Raw genomic sequence first — 14,686 nt, forward strand, 5'->3', positions numbered from 1 at the left:
TCCCCCAAAGAGCTAGCTCTAGGTTTTACTCAACAATTCTAGTTGTTTTAAACTTCCTAATTCATTGGTTTCTTTTGTTTATTTTGTTGTTCTTTTTCTAGCTTCTGAGTCTAATGTGCCAAAAATATTTATTTTAGACATTTCTTGTTTTAGAAAAAAACCTATTTAGGGATATGATTATTTTTTTCCTGAGTAAACTTTGGCTACTTCCCATGGAATTTTCTATTTGGTGTTTCGACATATGTTAATTTTCAAATAATGTATAAATTAAGTTTTTATTTATTCTTTGACACAGACTTATTTAGAACAATGACGTTTTGAATTTATTCCATTTTAATCAGTAAATGAACCCTATAAGAACTCTACCTTCAGAAACTTACGGAGACATTTTTTCTGTGGCCTAGTAAGTGATTTCTCTTTATGTATGTATTTTTTTTTTTTTGAGATGGAGTCTCTCTCTGTCGCCCAGGCTGTAGTGCAGTGGCGTGATCTCAGCTCACTGCAAGCTCTGCCTCCCGGGTTCACGCCATTCTCCTGCCTCAGCCTGCCCAGCTAATTTTTTTGTATTTTTAGTAGAGATGGGGTTTCGCCATGTTAGCCAGGATGGTCTCGATCTCCTGACCTCGTGATCTTCCTGCCTTGGCTTCCCAAACTGCTGGGATTACGGGCGTGAGCCACCATGTCTGGCCTCTCCTTATGTATTTTAAATTTTAAATGAATGTTTCATAAACATTTAGAAAGAATGTGTCTCATTTTTAGAGAGATTATAATTTGCTATGAGTTCAAGCTTATAATATGTATTATTAACATCTTTCATATATTTATTTTTGTCATCTTGACACAACAAATTTTGGGAATAGTTTTCTAACTTTTTCCATTCTACCTATGGGTTTGACAATTTTTTAAAAAAATTTCTTTTTCCTTTTAAAAAAGACAGGATCTCACTGTGTTGCCCAGGCTGGTCTTGAACTGCTGGGCTGCAGCGATCCTCCTGCCTTGGCCTCCCAAAGTGCTGGTATTACAGGTGTGAGCCACCACACCTGGCCAATTTTTAAAAAAATTTCTAACACTTCTTTTTACTTTTTGGAGAGAATATAGTAAAAAAATTAAGAGCATTGATGCTAACACCAGGCTGCCTGGTTTGAATACCAGCTTCACTCTCATGAGTTGACAGACCTTGGACACATTTCCTGAACTGTAAAATCACATCGTCTACTTTACTGGGTTCTTGGGAGGATTGTGAGTTGCTATATGCAATGACCTTGGAATTGTGCTTGACGTGTTATAATTACTCTCTATGTATCTGCTGCCATGATATTCAGAGTGAAAATGTTCATGGTTGCTATATATTCTGATGAATCTACTGTTTCTTAATATAAAACAATTTTCTTTGTTCCATATAGAGCTTTTTGCCTTGAATTCTATTTGAGGTGATATTAATATTGCTGTATTGTTTTCTTTTTGTCTATATTTGCCTGCTGTCTTAGTCCCTTCAGGCTGCTACAACAAAATGCCATAAACTAGGTGGCTTATAAACAGCAGAAATTTATTTCTCACATATCTGAAGTCTGGGAATTCCAAGATCAAGGTGCTGGCAGATTCAGTGTCTGTAATGGTCTGCTTCTTGGTTCATAGACAATGCTTTCTCACTGCGTCCTCACATGGTAGAGGTGGAAAGGGGTCTGCCTTGGCTTGCTTTTATAAGAGCCCTAACCCCATGCATGAGGGTTTCACTCTCATGCTCTAATCAGCTCTGAAAGGCCCTCACCTCCTAATACCATCACCTTGGGGGGTTATGATTTTAACATATGAATTTTGGGGGGACACAAACATTCAGACCATAGCACTTGGTCTCTCTTTGGGCATGTGCATGTTTTCAACCTTTCAGCATTATTTTGTGTTACACACATCTCTTGTAAATAGCATATAGCTGGAGCTTGCCTTAAAAAAAGTTCTTTTAATAAGGGAATGTAACCTGTTTACAGTTGTTGAGATTATTGATATTCCTGTCATCTTTGTGTTTTCTGTTGGATATGTTTCTAGATCTTTTGTCAAGGTTGAATCGTTGCCCCATGATATTCTTGCACTAGTAGCTCAGCTTAGATCTTTCTAGCTGGTGCGGACAGAAAGAAGTCTGCTTCTCCTGCTTCAAAGTAAGAAAAACCAGAAGCTAGCCGGGGCATGGTGTCTGTGGTCACACTGTTTTTGGGGATCCTGGTACTGAATTTTCTATTAGCTATCATTCAGTGAGTCCCTAGTATAAGCCAGGTGCTTTTTTAGACTGAAAAAAAAAATATTGCTTCATTTAACCCTCACAACAACCTGAGGAGGGGGGTATTAATATTAAACTTATAAATAGGGAGGTGAATTAAAGAAATGAGAGTGTGTTCCTGAGGGACTGAAGAAGACAAAATTTGTTTTTTTCAGATGGAATCTCACTCTGTCACCAAGATTGGAGTGCAGTGGCATGATCCCGGCTCACTGCAATCTCTGCCTCCTGGATTCTAGCGATTCTCCTGCCTCAGCCTCCCAAGTAGCTGGGATCACAGGCACCCACCACCATGCCTGGCCAATTTTTGTATTTTTAATAGAGACTGGGTTTCACCATGTTGGCCAGGCTGCTCTTAAACTCCTGACCTCAAGTGATCCATCCGCCTCTGCTTGCCAAAGTGCTAGGATTACAGGCGTGAGCCATTGTGCCCAGCTGAAAGACATAATTTGTAATGTATAAACTCGTTCCCTTCACCTCCACGTATGCATGGAACATGAAGTTGGCTAAGAAGTGGGCTTCTGAGTTGACTTTTACTGAGTTTCTAAATGAATTGGTTGCCAATGCTGTTGGGAACGTTGGGCCTTCTTATTCTGGTTCAACCATTTTTTTTTTCATGGTAGTGTAAGTTTCCACGCTAAGTTGATTGTTCTGGAGTGGATAATCCAGAGTTTAGTCATTTTCTTTACTGCTAGAGTAAAAAAAATGTTTTAACTCAGTGGTGTGTCCCATTAACTCAATGGTGTATATTTAATCCTGTTGGTCATTTTTGGATACTGGGTCTGGAGTTAGGGGGATCTGTGCCTGCTGGTCTCACAGAATCTGAAGAAGGGCAGGCTCATGCTTTATCCATCTTTGTATCTCTAGTGCCTTGAAGAATTATGTGGTCCATAGTAGGTGTTATCTCTTAAAATGACCTGAGCTCGGGGAGGGGATTTGTCTTATATTCATATTTGAATTATAAGGTTTTAGAAAGAAGTCCATAGAATATAAATGCATTATCTGAACATTATACTTTCTGTAACCCCTATAGTACTATGCAATAGAAATTAAGTGTGTTGCATGGACGCTGGGAACGGAACATCACACACTGGGGCCTGTTGGGGAGTGGGGTTGTTAGCGGAGGGATAGCATTAGGAGAAATACCTAATGTAGATGACGGGGTGATGGGTGCAGCAAACCACCATGGCACATGTATACCTGTGTAATGAACCTGCACGTTCTACACATGTATCCAAGAACTCAAAGTATAGTAAAAAAAAAAAAAAAAAAAAGGTGGTTGTAATCCACCCAGGGCAAGTGTTTATCAGTCTTAGCTTCAATGATCTCCAATAAAATTTTCACTATTAAAAAGAAATTAAGTGTGTTCCAAGTCCCGATTACACAGAGATGTTAATCACGTTTCATGCATCTCCAGTTATCATGTTCTATCTGCCCTGCAAAGGAGGAACAGGTAAGGATTATCCCAGCACTTTGGGAGGTTGAGGTGGGCAGATCACGAGGTCAAGAGATCACGACCATCCTGGCCAACATGGCGAAATCCCATCTCTACTAAAAATACAAAAATTAGCTGGGTGTGGTGGCATGTGCCTGTAATCCCAGATACTTGGGAGGCTGAGGCAGGAGAATCACTTGAACCCAGGAGACGGAGGTTGCAGTGAGCTGAGATCACACCACTGCACTCCAGCCTAGTGACAGAGCAAGACTCCGTCATAAAATAAAACAAAACAAAATAAAATAAAAAGTGTGTTTATTACTTTTTCAAGAGCTTATTTTGGACTAAAGCAGCATGTGGTTTCAGTAGGAGAAGGTCTGTGTCACCATGGGAGGGTGGGATGACATTGACGTATGAATGACCGTTTGCACTGGTAATTCCAGTGAGGGCATCCAGCCAATAATAGTGCTCCTGAGCCAGCTGCTGGGGAGACATGTAGCCCTGATCTCACCGGGACTCCATATTTGAAAAGAAAAAAAAAAGCCAAGTGAAAACTCCCAGCTTTAATGAGATCCCTAGGTGAATCCGAGTTTTATATGGTCTGTTTGACTTCCACGGATATCTGGCTAGACTTTGATTGATTGTCAGGCTTTTTAAGTAGCATTGATTTTTACTTCTGCAACATTGGGATGATGAGGTCATTGCATTTTGCTGTGTTATTGAAGTTCTTGCTAAAGCAACCTGGAGGTTATGAGCATGTCTAGGCACTGGCTTCCCACTTGTGCTAAGTTGGAGAGGTGGGAAAGTTCAGGTAAGTAAAATGATAAAGGCAAAAAAGAATTCTCTCTGATTGTGAGAGGGAATTTCAGAGTTTTAAGAATCATCATGATAATTGGTAGCTTTTAATCGTAGCTTGTTTCTTTTTATTAGCAATCATTTGTTGAGCATGTAACTACACAGGGCAAGGACTATGTCATAAGCCCTTTGTGTACACATTAACTCTCTTTTTCCTCACCACACTTCTGTGAAGTAGGTGTTATTATTCCCCACTTTACAGATGAGAAATTGAGTCTAACAGAGGTAGGCTAGCTTGCTAGAGTCAGTGGAAGAGCCAGGTTTTAGATCAAACTGTGCCTGACTCCAAAGTCTGTGATCATAACTGCTAGTTTACTATATGATGGTTGTGTGAACAGTTAGAGGTTTCCTTTAGGTAAGATCAGAAAGGAAAACTTGAGGCTGCTGCATTAGCGACAATCCCCCTCCTGTACGGACCTGAGTCCTGGGGAAAACTGCAACTAACACAGTGCCCTAGGACATACCATTTAGACTTGCCCCACCTGTAGAAAGAGATCACCTGAACCTCCTTTCTGCTTGAGTGAGGTCGTGCCCATGAAGGGGCCAGAGGGGGCTTTGAACATTTTGAGATTCCTCCAGCTACCACCTATTGATTAGAGGCTGCCAGGAGCTTTAATCCGATTAGAGTCTGTAAAACTGGTTTCCATCTCTGGCGCCTGACTCAGGTTTCAGAGCAAGGGGAAAAAGTATGACATCACCCCTGCTTGCATCTGTGCTGGGTGGCTAATGAAATTACGTGATGGGCTTGAGGACTATTAAAGTCAATGTTGATCCTTATTATTATTAAGAGTACTTTTAAATTTACTGCACCATGAGGCAGGTTCGAAAGCATCATTTTTCAGAGGTGTATTCATTGCTCTGGATTTCAGCGCACAACTCCATGGGATATGGAGAAGGCTAGCAGCACAAATAATCAATTCTGAAATCTGCAGGATTAAAGTGCATGTAGCTCCTTGCTGGAGGGAGGACAGGTTCTGGGATTTTTCCATAATAAGGCATCAGGATGACCTTGGATTAAAAAAACCTGAAGTGAAACAAAACATGTTTGTCAAGGAAAAGTGAAGCTCTACTGTTGCCATTAGCATCAGCAATAGTATATATTTTTAAAAGTTTAAATGGTTAGTATAAAAAAAGAAAGCTCAGTTCAGATTACCAACCATTTACTGAGTATAGAGACTGAACTGATACCAGGAATACACTACAGCAAGGGGAATAAAACTGTGTGTTTTGTTAATCAACATATCTCTAAGGCCTAGCTAAATGTCAGGCATGCAGAAATTATTCTCTCTCTCTTTAAATATACATATAAGTACACACATATATGGATTAAAGTGCATTGATTTTAACTGTACAATTCAATTAATTTACACACACAGCACAAACACGTGCACACTGTTGAATCATCACTCAAATCAGGTTGTAGACAATTTCCCTTATCTCAGAAGGCTCTCTCTTGCCATTTTACATTTCCACAGCAGAGATAATCACTAGTTTGACTTCTACAGCGATAGACTACTTTTGTCGATAACTAATACACTTCATATAAATTAATATAAGTTGAATCTTCTTGTAAATGGAATCACATGATATTATATCTCTTGTGTCTGGCTTCTTTTGCTTATCTTTTTATTATTATTCTACTTTAAGTCATTGATTCTGTTTATGTGATGGATTACGTTTATTGATTTGTGTATGTTGAACCAGCCTTGCAACCCATGATGAAGCCCACTTAATCTTGGTGGATAAGCTTTTTGATGTGCTGTTGGATTCAGTTTGCCAGTATTTTATTGAAGAGTTTTGCATCGATGTTCATCAGGGATATTGGCCTGAAATATTCTTTTTTTTTTGTGTCTCTGGCAGGTTTTGGTATCGGGATGATGCTGGCCTCATAAAATGTCTTATGGAGGAGTCCCTCTTTCTCTATTGTTTGGAGTAGTTTCAGAAGGAATGGTACCAGCTCTTCTTTGTACCTGTGGTAGAATTTGGATGTGAATCTGTCTGGTCCTGGGCTTTTATTGGTTGGTAGGCTATTACTGCCTCAATTTCAGAACTTGTTATTGGCCTATTCAGGGATTCAACTTCTTCCTGGTTTAGTCTTGGGAGGGTGTATGTGTCCAGGAATTTATCCATTTCTTCTAGATTTTCTAGTTTATTTGCATAGAGGTGTTTATAGTATTATCCAATGGTAGTTTGTATTTCTGTGGGATCAGTGGTGATATCCCCTTTATTATTTTTTATTGTGTCTATTTGATTCTTCTCTCTTTTCTTCTTTATTAGTCTGGCTAGCAGTCTATTTTGTTAATCTTTTAAAAAAACTGGCTCCTGGATTCATTGATTTTTTGAAGGGTTTTTTGTGTCTCTATCTCTTTCAGTTCTGCTCTGATCTTAGTTATTTCTGGTCTTCTGGTGGCTTTTGAATGTGTTTGCTCTTACTTCTCTGCTTCTTTTAATTATGATGTTAGGGTGTTAATTTTAGATCTTTCCCTCTTTCTCCTGTGGGCATTTAGTGCTACAAATTTCCCCTAAACATTGCTTTAGCTGTGTCCCAGAGAGTCTGGTACATTGTGTGTTTCTTCTCATTGGTTTCAAAGAACTAATTATTTCTGCCTTAATTTTTTTATTTACCCAGTAGTCATTCAGGAGCAGGTTGTTCAGTTTCCATGTAGTTGTGCCGTTTTGAGTGAGTTTCTTAATCCTGAGTTCTAATTTGATTGCTCTGTGGTCTGAGAGACTGTTTTTTATGATTTCTGTTCTTTTGCATTTGCTGAGGAGTGTTTTACTTCCAATTACGTGGTCAATTTTAGAATAAGTGCGATGTGGTCCTGAGAAGAATGTATATTCTGTTGATTTGGGGTGGAGAGTTCTGTAGATGTCTATTAGGTCTGCTTGGTCCAGAGCTGAGTTCAAGTCCTGGATATCCTTGTTAATTTTCTGTCTCGTTGATCTGTCTAATATTGAGAGTGGGGTGTTAAAGTCTCCCACTATTATTGTGTGGGAGTCTAAGTCTCTTTGTAGGTCTCTAAGAACTTGCTTTATGAATCTGGGTGCTCCTGTATTGGGTGCATATATATTTAGGGTAGTTAGCTCATCTTGATGCATTGATCCCTTTACCATTATGTAATGCCCTTCTGTGTCCTTTTTGATCTTTGTTGGTTTAAGGTCTGTTTTATCAGAGACTAGGATTGCTACTCCTGCTTTTTTTTTTTTTTTTTTCTTTTCGTTTGCTTGGTAACTATTCCTCCATCCCTTTATTTTGAGCCTATGTGTGTCTTTGCATGTGAGATGGGTCTTCTGAATACAGCACACTGATGGGTCTTGACTCTTCAGCCAATTTGCCTGTCTGTGTCTTTTAACTGGAGCATTTGGCTCGTTTACATTTAAAGTTAATGTTGTTCTGTGAGAATTCGATCCTGTCACTATTATGCTAGCTGGTTATTTTGCCCATTAGTTGATGCAGTTTCTTCATAGTGTCGGTGGTATTCTTTACAATTTAGTATGTTTTTGCAGTGACTGGTACTGGTTTTTCCTTTCCATATTTAGTGCTTCCTTCAGGAGCTCTTGTAAGACAGGCCTGGTGGTGACAAAATCCCTCAACATTCACTTGTCTGTAAAGGATTTTATTTCTCCTTCATGTATGAAGCTTAGTTTGGCTGGATATGAAATTCTGGGTTGAAAATTCTGTTCTTTAAGAATATTGAATATTGGCCCCCACTCTCTTCTGGCTTGTGGGGTTTCTGCAGAGAGATCTGCTGTTAGTCTGATGGGCTTCCCTTTGTGGGTAACCCGACCTTTCTCTCTGGCTTTCCTTAACATTTTTTCCTTCATTTCAGCCTTAGTGAATCTGACGATTATGTGCCTTGGGGTTGCTCTTCTTGAGGAGTATCTTAGTGGTGTTCTCTGTATTTCCTGAATTTGAATGCTGGCCTGTCTTGCTAGTTTGGGGAAGTTCTCCTGGATAATATCCTGAAGAGTGTTTTCCAACTTGGTTCCATTCTCCCCATCACTTTCAGGTTCACCAATCAAACTTAGGTTTCATCTCTTCACATAGTCCCATATTTCTTGGAGATTTCGTTCATTCCTTTTCATCCTTTTTTCTTTAACCTTGTCTTCATGTTTTATTTCATTAAGTTGATCTTCAGTCTCTGATATCCTTTCTTCCACTTGATCGATTCAGCTATTGATACTTATGTATACTTCATGAAGTTCTCATGCTGTGTTTTTCAGCTCCATCAGGTTGTTTATATTCTTCTCTAAACTGGTTATTCTAGTTAACAATTCCTGTAACATTTTATCAAGGTTCTTAGCTTCCTTGCATTGGGTTAGAACATGCTCCTTTAGCTCGGAGGAGTTTGTTATTACTCACCTTCTGAAGCCTACTTCTGTCAATTCATCAAACTCATTCTCTGTCCAGTTTTGTGCCCTTGCTGGCGAGGAGTTGTGATCCTTTGGAGGAGAAGAGTCGTTTCTGGATTTTGGAACTTTCAGGTTTTTTTTTTTTTTTTTTTTTTTTTTTTTTTTTTTTTTTTTTTTTTTGCGTGCTGTTTTTTCCTTATCTTTGTGGATTTATCTAGTTTTGCTCTTTGATGTTGGTGACCTTCGGATGGGGATTTTGCATGAGTGTCCTTTTTGTTGATGTCGATGCTATTGCTTTCTTTTTAACTTTTATTTTTTTTTTTTATTTTTTTTTTTTAAATTTATTTATTATTATTATACTTTAAGTTGTAGGGTACATGTGCATAACGTGCAGGTTTGTTACATATGTATACTTGTGCCATGTTGCTGTGCTGCACCCATCAACTCGTCATTTACATAAGCTATAACTCCCAATGCAATCCCTCCCCCCTCCCCCCTCCCCATGATAGGCCCCGGTGTGTGATGTTCCCCTTCCTGAGTCCGAGTGATCTCATTGTTCAGTTCCCACCTATGAGTGAGAACACGCGGTGTTTGGTTTTCTGTTCTTGTGATAGTTTGCTAAGAATGATGGATTCCAGCTGCATCCAAGTCCCTACAAAGGACTCAAACTCATCCTTTTTTATGGCTGCATAGTATTCCATGGTGTATATGTGCCACATTTTCTTAATCCAATCTGTCACTGATGGACATTTGGGTTGATTCCAAGTCTTTGCTATTGTGAATAGTGCTGCAATAAACATACGTGTGCATGTGTCTTTATAGCAGCATAATTTATATAATCCTTTGGGTATATACCCAGTAATGGGATGGCTGGGTCATATGGTACATCTAGTTCTAGATCCTTGAGGAATCGCCATACTGTTTTCCATAATGGTTGAACTAGTTTACAATCCCACCAACAGTGTAAAAGTGTTCCTATTTCTCCACATCCTCTCCAGCACCTGTTGTTTCCTGACTTTTTAATGATTGCCATTCTAACTGGTGTGAGATGGTATCTCATGGTGGTTTTGATTTGCATTTCTCTGATGGCCAGTGATGATGAGCATTTTTTCATGTGTCTGTTGGCTGTATGAATGTCTTCTTTTGAGAAATGTCTGTTCATGTCCTTTGCCCACTTTTTGATGGGGTTGTTTGTTTTTTTCTTGTAAATTTGTTTGAGTTCTTTGTAGGTTCTGGATATTAGCCCTTTGTCAGATGAGTAGATTGCAAAAATTTTCTCCCATTCTGTAGGTTGCCTGTTCACTCTGATGGTAGTGTCTTTTGCTGTGCAGAAGCTCTTTAGTTTAATGAGATCCCATTTGTCAATTTTGGCTTTTGCTGCCGTTGCTTTTGGTGTTTTAGACATGAAATCTTTGCCCATGCCTATGTCCTGAATGGTACTACCTAGGTTTTCCTCTAGGATTTTTATGGTATTAGGTCTAACATTTAAGTCTCTAATCCATCTTGAATTAATTTTCGTATAAGGAGTAAGGAAAGGATCCAGTTTCAGCTTTCTACTTATGGCTAGCCAATTTTCCCAGCACCATTTATTAAATAGGGAATCCTTTCCCCATTTCTTGTTTCTCTCAGGTTTGTCAAAGATCAAATGGCTGTAGATGTGTGGTATTATTTCTGAGGACTCTGTTCTGTTCCATTGGTCTATATCTCTGTTTTGGTACCAGTACCATGCTGTTTTGGTTACTGTAGCCTTGTAGTATAGTTTGAAGTCAGGTAGCGTGATGCCTCCAGCTTTGTTCTTTTGACTTAGGATTGTCTTGGAGATGCGGGCTCTTTTTTGGTTCCATATGAACTTTAAAGCAGTTTTTTCCAATTCTGTGAAGAAACTCATTGGTAGCTTGATGGGGATGGCATTGAATCTATAAATTACCTTGGGCAGTATGGCCATTTTCACAATATTGATTCTTCCTATCCATGAGCATGGTATGTTCTTCCATTTGTTTGTGTCCTCTTTGATTTCACTGAGCAGTGGTTTGTAGTTCTCCTTGAAGAGGTCCTTTACATCCCTTGTAAGTTGGATTCCTAGGTATTTTATTCTCTTTGAAGCAATTGTGAATGGAAGTTCATTCCTGATTTGGCTCTCTGTTTGTCTGTTACTGGTGTATAAGAATGCTTGTGATTTTTGCACATTAATTTTGTATCCTGAGACTTTGCTGAAGTTGCTTATCAGCTTAAGGAGATTTTGGGCTGAGACAATGGGGTTTTCTAAATATACAATCATGTCATCTGCAAACAGGGACAATTTGACTTCTTCTTTTCCTAACTGAATACCCTTGATTTCTTTCTCTTGCCTGATTGCCCTAGCCAGAACTTCCAACACTATGTTGAATAGGAGTGGTGAGAGAGGGCATCCCTGTCTTGTGCCAGTTTTCAAAGGGAATTTTTCCAGTTTTTGCCCATTCAGTATGATATTGGCTGTGGGATTGTCATAAATAGCTGTTATTATTTTGAGGTACGTTCCATCAATACCGAATTTATTGAGCGTTTTTAGCATGAAGGGCTGTTGAATTTTGTCAAAAGCCTTTTCTGCATCAATTGAGATAATCATGTGGTTCTTGTCTTTGGTTCTGTTTAAATGCTGGATTATGTTTATTGATTTGCGAATGTTGAACCAGCCTTGCATCCCAGGGATGAAGCCCACTTGATCATGGTGGATAAGCTTTTTGATGTGTTGCTGAATCCGGTTTGCCAGTATTTTATTGAGGATTTTTGCATCGATGTTCATCAGGGATATTGGTCTAAAATTCTCTTTTTTTGTTGTGTCTCTGCCAGGCTTTGGTATCAGGATGATGTTGGCCTCATAAAATGAGTTAGGGAGGATTCCCTCTTTTTCTATTGATTGGAATAGTTTCAGAAGGAATGGTACCAACTCCTCTTTGTACCTCTGGTAGAATTCAGCTGTGAATCCATCTGGTCCTGGACTTTTTTTGGTTGGTAGGCTATTAATTGTTGCCTCAATTTCAGAGCCTGCTATTGGTCTATTCAGGGATTCAACTTCTTCCTGGTTTAGTCTTGGAAGAGTGTAAGTGTCCAGGAAATTATCCATTTCTTCTAGATTTTCCAGTTTATTTGCGTAGAGGTGTTTATAGTATTCTCTGATGGTAGTTTGTATTTCTGTGGGGTCGGTGGTGATATCCCCTTGATCATTTTTAATTGCGTCGATTTGATTCTTCTCTCTTTTCTTCTTTATTAGTCTGGCTAGTGGTCTGTCAATTTTGTTGATCTTTTCAAAAAACCAACTCCTGGATTCATTGATTTTTTGGAGGGTTTTTTGTGTTTCTATCTCCTTCAGTTCTGCTCTGATCTTAGTTATTTCTTGCCTTCTGCTAGCTTTCGAATGTGTTTGCTCTTGCTTCTCTAGTTCTTTTAATTGCGATGTTAGAGTGTCAATTTTACATCTTTCCTGCTTTCTCATGTGGGCATTTAGTGCTATAAATTTCCCTCTACACACTGCTTTAAATGTGTCCCAGAGATTCTGGTATGTTGTATCTTTGTTCTCATTGGTTTCAAAGAACATCTTTATTTCTGCCTTCATTTCGTTATGTACCCAGTAGTCATTCAGGAGCAGGTTGTTCAGTTTCCATGTAGTTGAGCGGTTTTGATTGAGTTTCTTAGTCCTGAGTTCTAGTTTGATTGCACTGTGGTCTGAGAGACAGTTTGTTATAATTTCTGTTCTTGTACATTTGCTGAGGAGTGCTTTACTTCCAATTACGTGGTCAATTTTGGAGTAAGTATGATGTGGTGCTGAGAAGAATGTATATTCTGTTGATTTGGGGTGGAGAGTTCTATAGATGTCTATTAGGTCTGCTTGCTGCAGAGATGAGTTCAATTCCTGGATATCCTTGTTAACTTTCTGTCTCGTTGATCTGTCTAATGTTGACAGTGGAGTGTTGAAGTCTCCCATTATTATTGTATGGGAGTCTAAGTCTCTTTGTAAGTCTCTAAGGACTTGCTTTATGAATCTGGGTGCTCCTGTATTGGGTGCATATATATTTAGGATAGTTAGCTCTTCCTGTTGAATTGATCCCTTTACCATTATGTAATGGCCTTCTTTGTCTCTTTTGATCTTTGATGGTTTAAAGTCTGTTTTATCAGAGACTAGTATTGCAACCCCTGCTTTTTTTTGTTCTCCATTTGCTTGGTAAATCTTCCTCCATCCCTTTATTTTGAGCCTATGTATGTCTCTGCGTGTGAGATGGGTCTCCTGAATACAGCAGACTGATGGGTCTTGACTCTTTATCCAGTTTGCCAGTCTGTGTCTTTTAATTGGAGCATTTAGTCCATTTACATTTAAGGTTAATATTGTTATGTGTGAACTTGATCCTGCCATTATGATATTAACTGGTTATTTTGCTCATTAGTTGATGCAGTTTCTTCCTAGCCTCAATGGTCTTTACATTTTGGCATGTTTTTGTAGTGGCTGGTACCGGTTGTTCCTTTCCATGTTTAGTGCTTCCTTCAGGATCTCTTGTAAGGCAGGCCTAGTGGTGACAAAATCTCTAAGCATTTGCTTATCTGTAAAGGATTTTATTTCTCCTTCACTTATGAAACTTAGTTTGGCTGGATATGAAATTCTGGGTTTAAAATTCTTTTCTTTAAGAATGTTGAATATTGGCCCCCACTCTCTACTGGCTTGTAGAGTTTCTGCTGAGAGATCTGCTGTTAGTCTGATGGGCTTCGCTTTGTGGGTAACCCGACCTTTCTCTCTGGCTGCCCTTAAGATTTTTTCCTTCATTTCAACTTTGGTGAATCTGGCAATTATGTGTCTTGGAGTTGCTCTTCTCGAGGAGTATCTTTGTGGTGTTCTCTGTATTTCCTGGATTTGAATGTTGGCCTGCCCTACTAGGTTGGGGAAGTTCTCCTGGATGATATCCTGAAGAGTGTTTTCCAACTTGGTTCCATTTTCCCCCTCACTTTCAGGCACCCCAATCAGACGTAGATTTGGTCTTTTTACATAATCCCATACTTCTTGCAGGCTTTGTTCGTTTCTTTTTCTTCTTTTTTCTTTTGGTTTCTCTTCTCGCTTCATTTCATTCATTTGATCCTCAATCGCTGATACTCTTTCTTCCAGTTGATCGAGTCGGTTACTGAAGCTTGTGCATTTGTCACGTATTTCTCGTGTCATGGTTTTCATCTCTTTCATTTCGTTTAGGACCTTCTCTGCATTAATTACTCTAGCCATCAATTCTTCCACTTTTTTTTCAAGATTTTTAGTTTCTTTGCGCTGGGTACGTAATTCCTCCTTTAGCTCTGAGAAATTTGATGGACTGAAGCCTTCTTCTCTCATCTCGTCAAAGTCATTCTCCGTCCAGCTTTGATCCGTTGCTGGCGATGAGCTGCGCTCCTTTGCCGGGGGAGATGCGCTCTTATTTTTTGAATTTCCAGCTTTTCTGCCCTGCTTTTTCCCCATCTTTGTGGTTTTATCTGCCTCTGGTCTTTGATGATGGTGATGTACTGATGGGGTTTTGGTGTAGGTGTCCTTCCTGTTTGATAGTTTTCCTTCTAACAGTCAGGACCCTCAGCTGTAGGTCTGTTGGAGATTGCTTGAGGTCCACTCCAGACCCTGTTTGCCTGGGTATCAGCAGCAGAGGCTGCAGAAGATAGAATATTTCTGAACAGCGAGTGTACCTGTCTGATTCTTGCTTTGGAAGCTTCCTCTCAGGGGTGTACTCCTCCCTGTGAGGTGTGGGGTGTCAGACTGCCCCTAGTGGGGGATG

The 14,686-nt window shown here is 39.4% G+C and overlaps 1 protein-coding gene and 1 non-coding gene across 2 annotated transcripts in view; both read right to left on the reverse strand.

The window, feature by feature from the left end:
* The window catches only part of MRPS36 (mitochondrial ribosomal protein S36), a 587,034-nt gene that overhangs the window by 353,527 nt on the left and 218,821 nt on the right, over nt 1-14,686 (reverse strand). The gene's annotated exons all lie outside the window — the stretch shown is intronic.
* LOC126957763 (U8 small nucleolar RNA) lies at nt 3,615-3,747 on the reverse strand. Its single transcript, XR_007726932.1, has one exon. It is a non-coding gene; the product is annotated as a U8 small nucleolar RNA (small nucleolar RNA).

The sequence above is a fragment of the Macaca thibetana genome, chromosome 6, assembly GCF_024542745.1.
Source record: "Macaca thibetana thibetana isolate TM-01 chromosome 6, ASM2454274v1, whole genome shotgun sequence".
NCBI lineage: Eukaryota > Metazoa > Chordata > Mammalia > Primates > Cercopithecidae > Macaca > Macaca thibetana.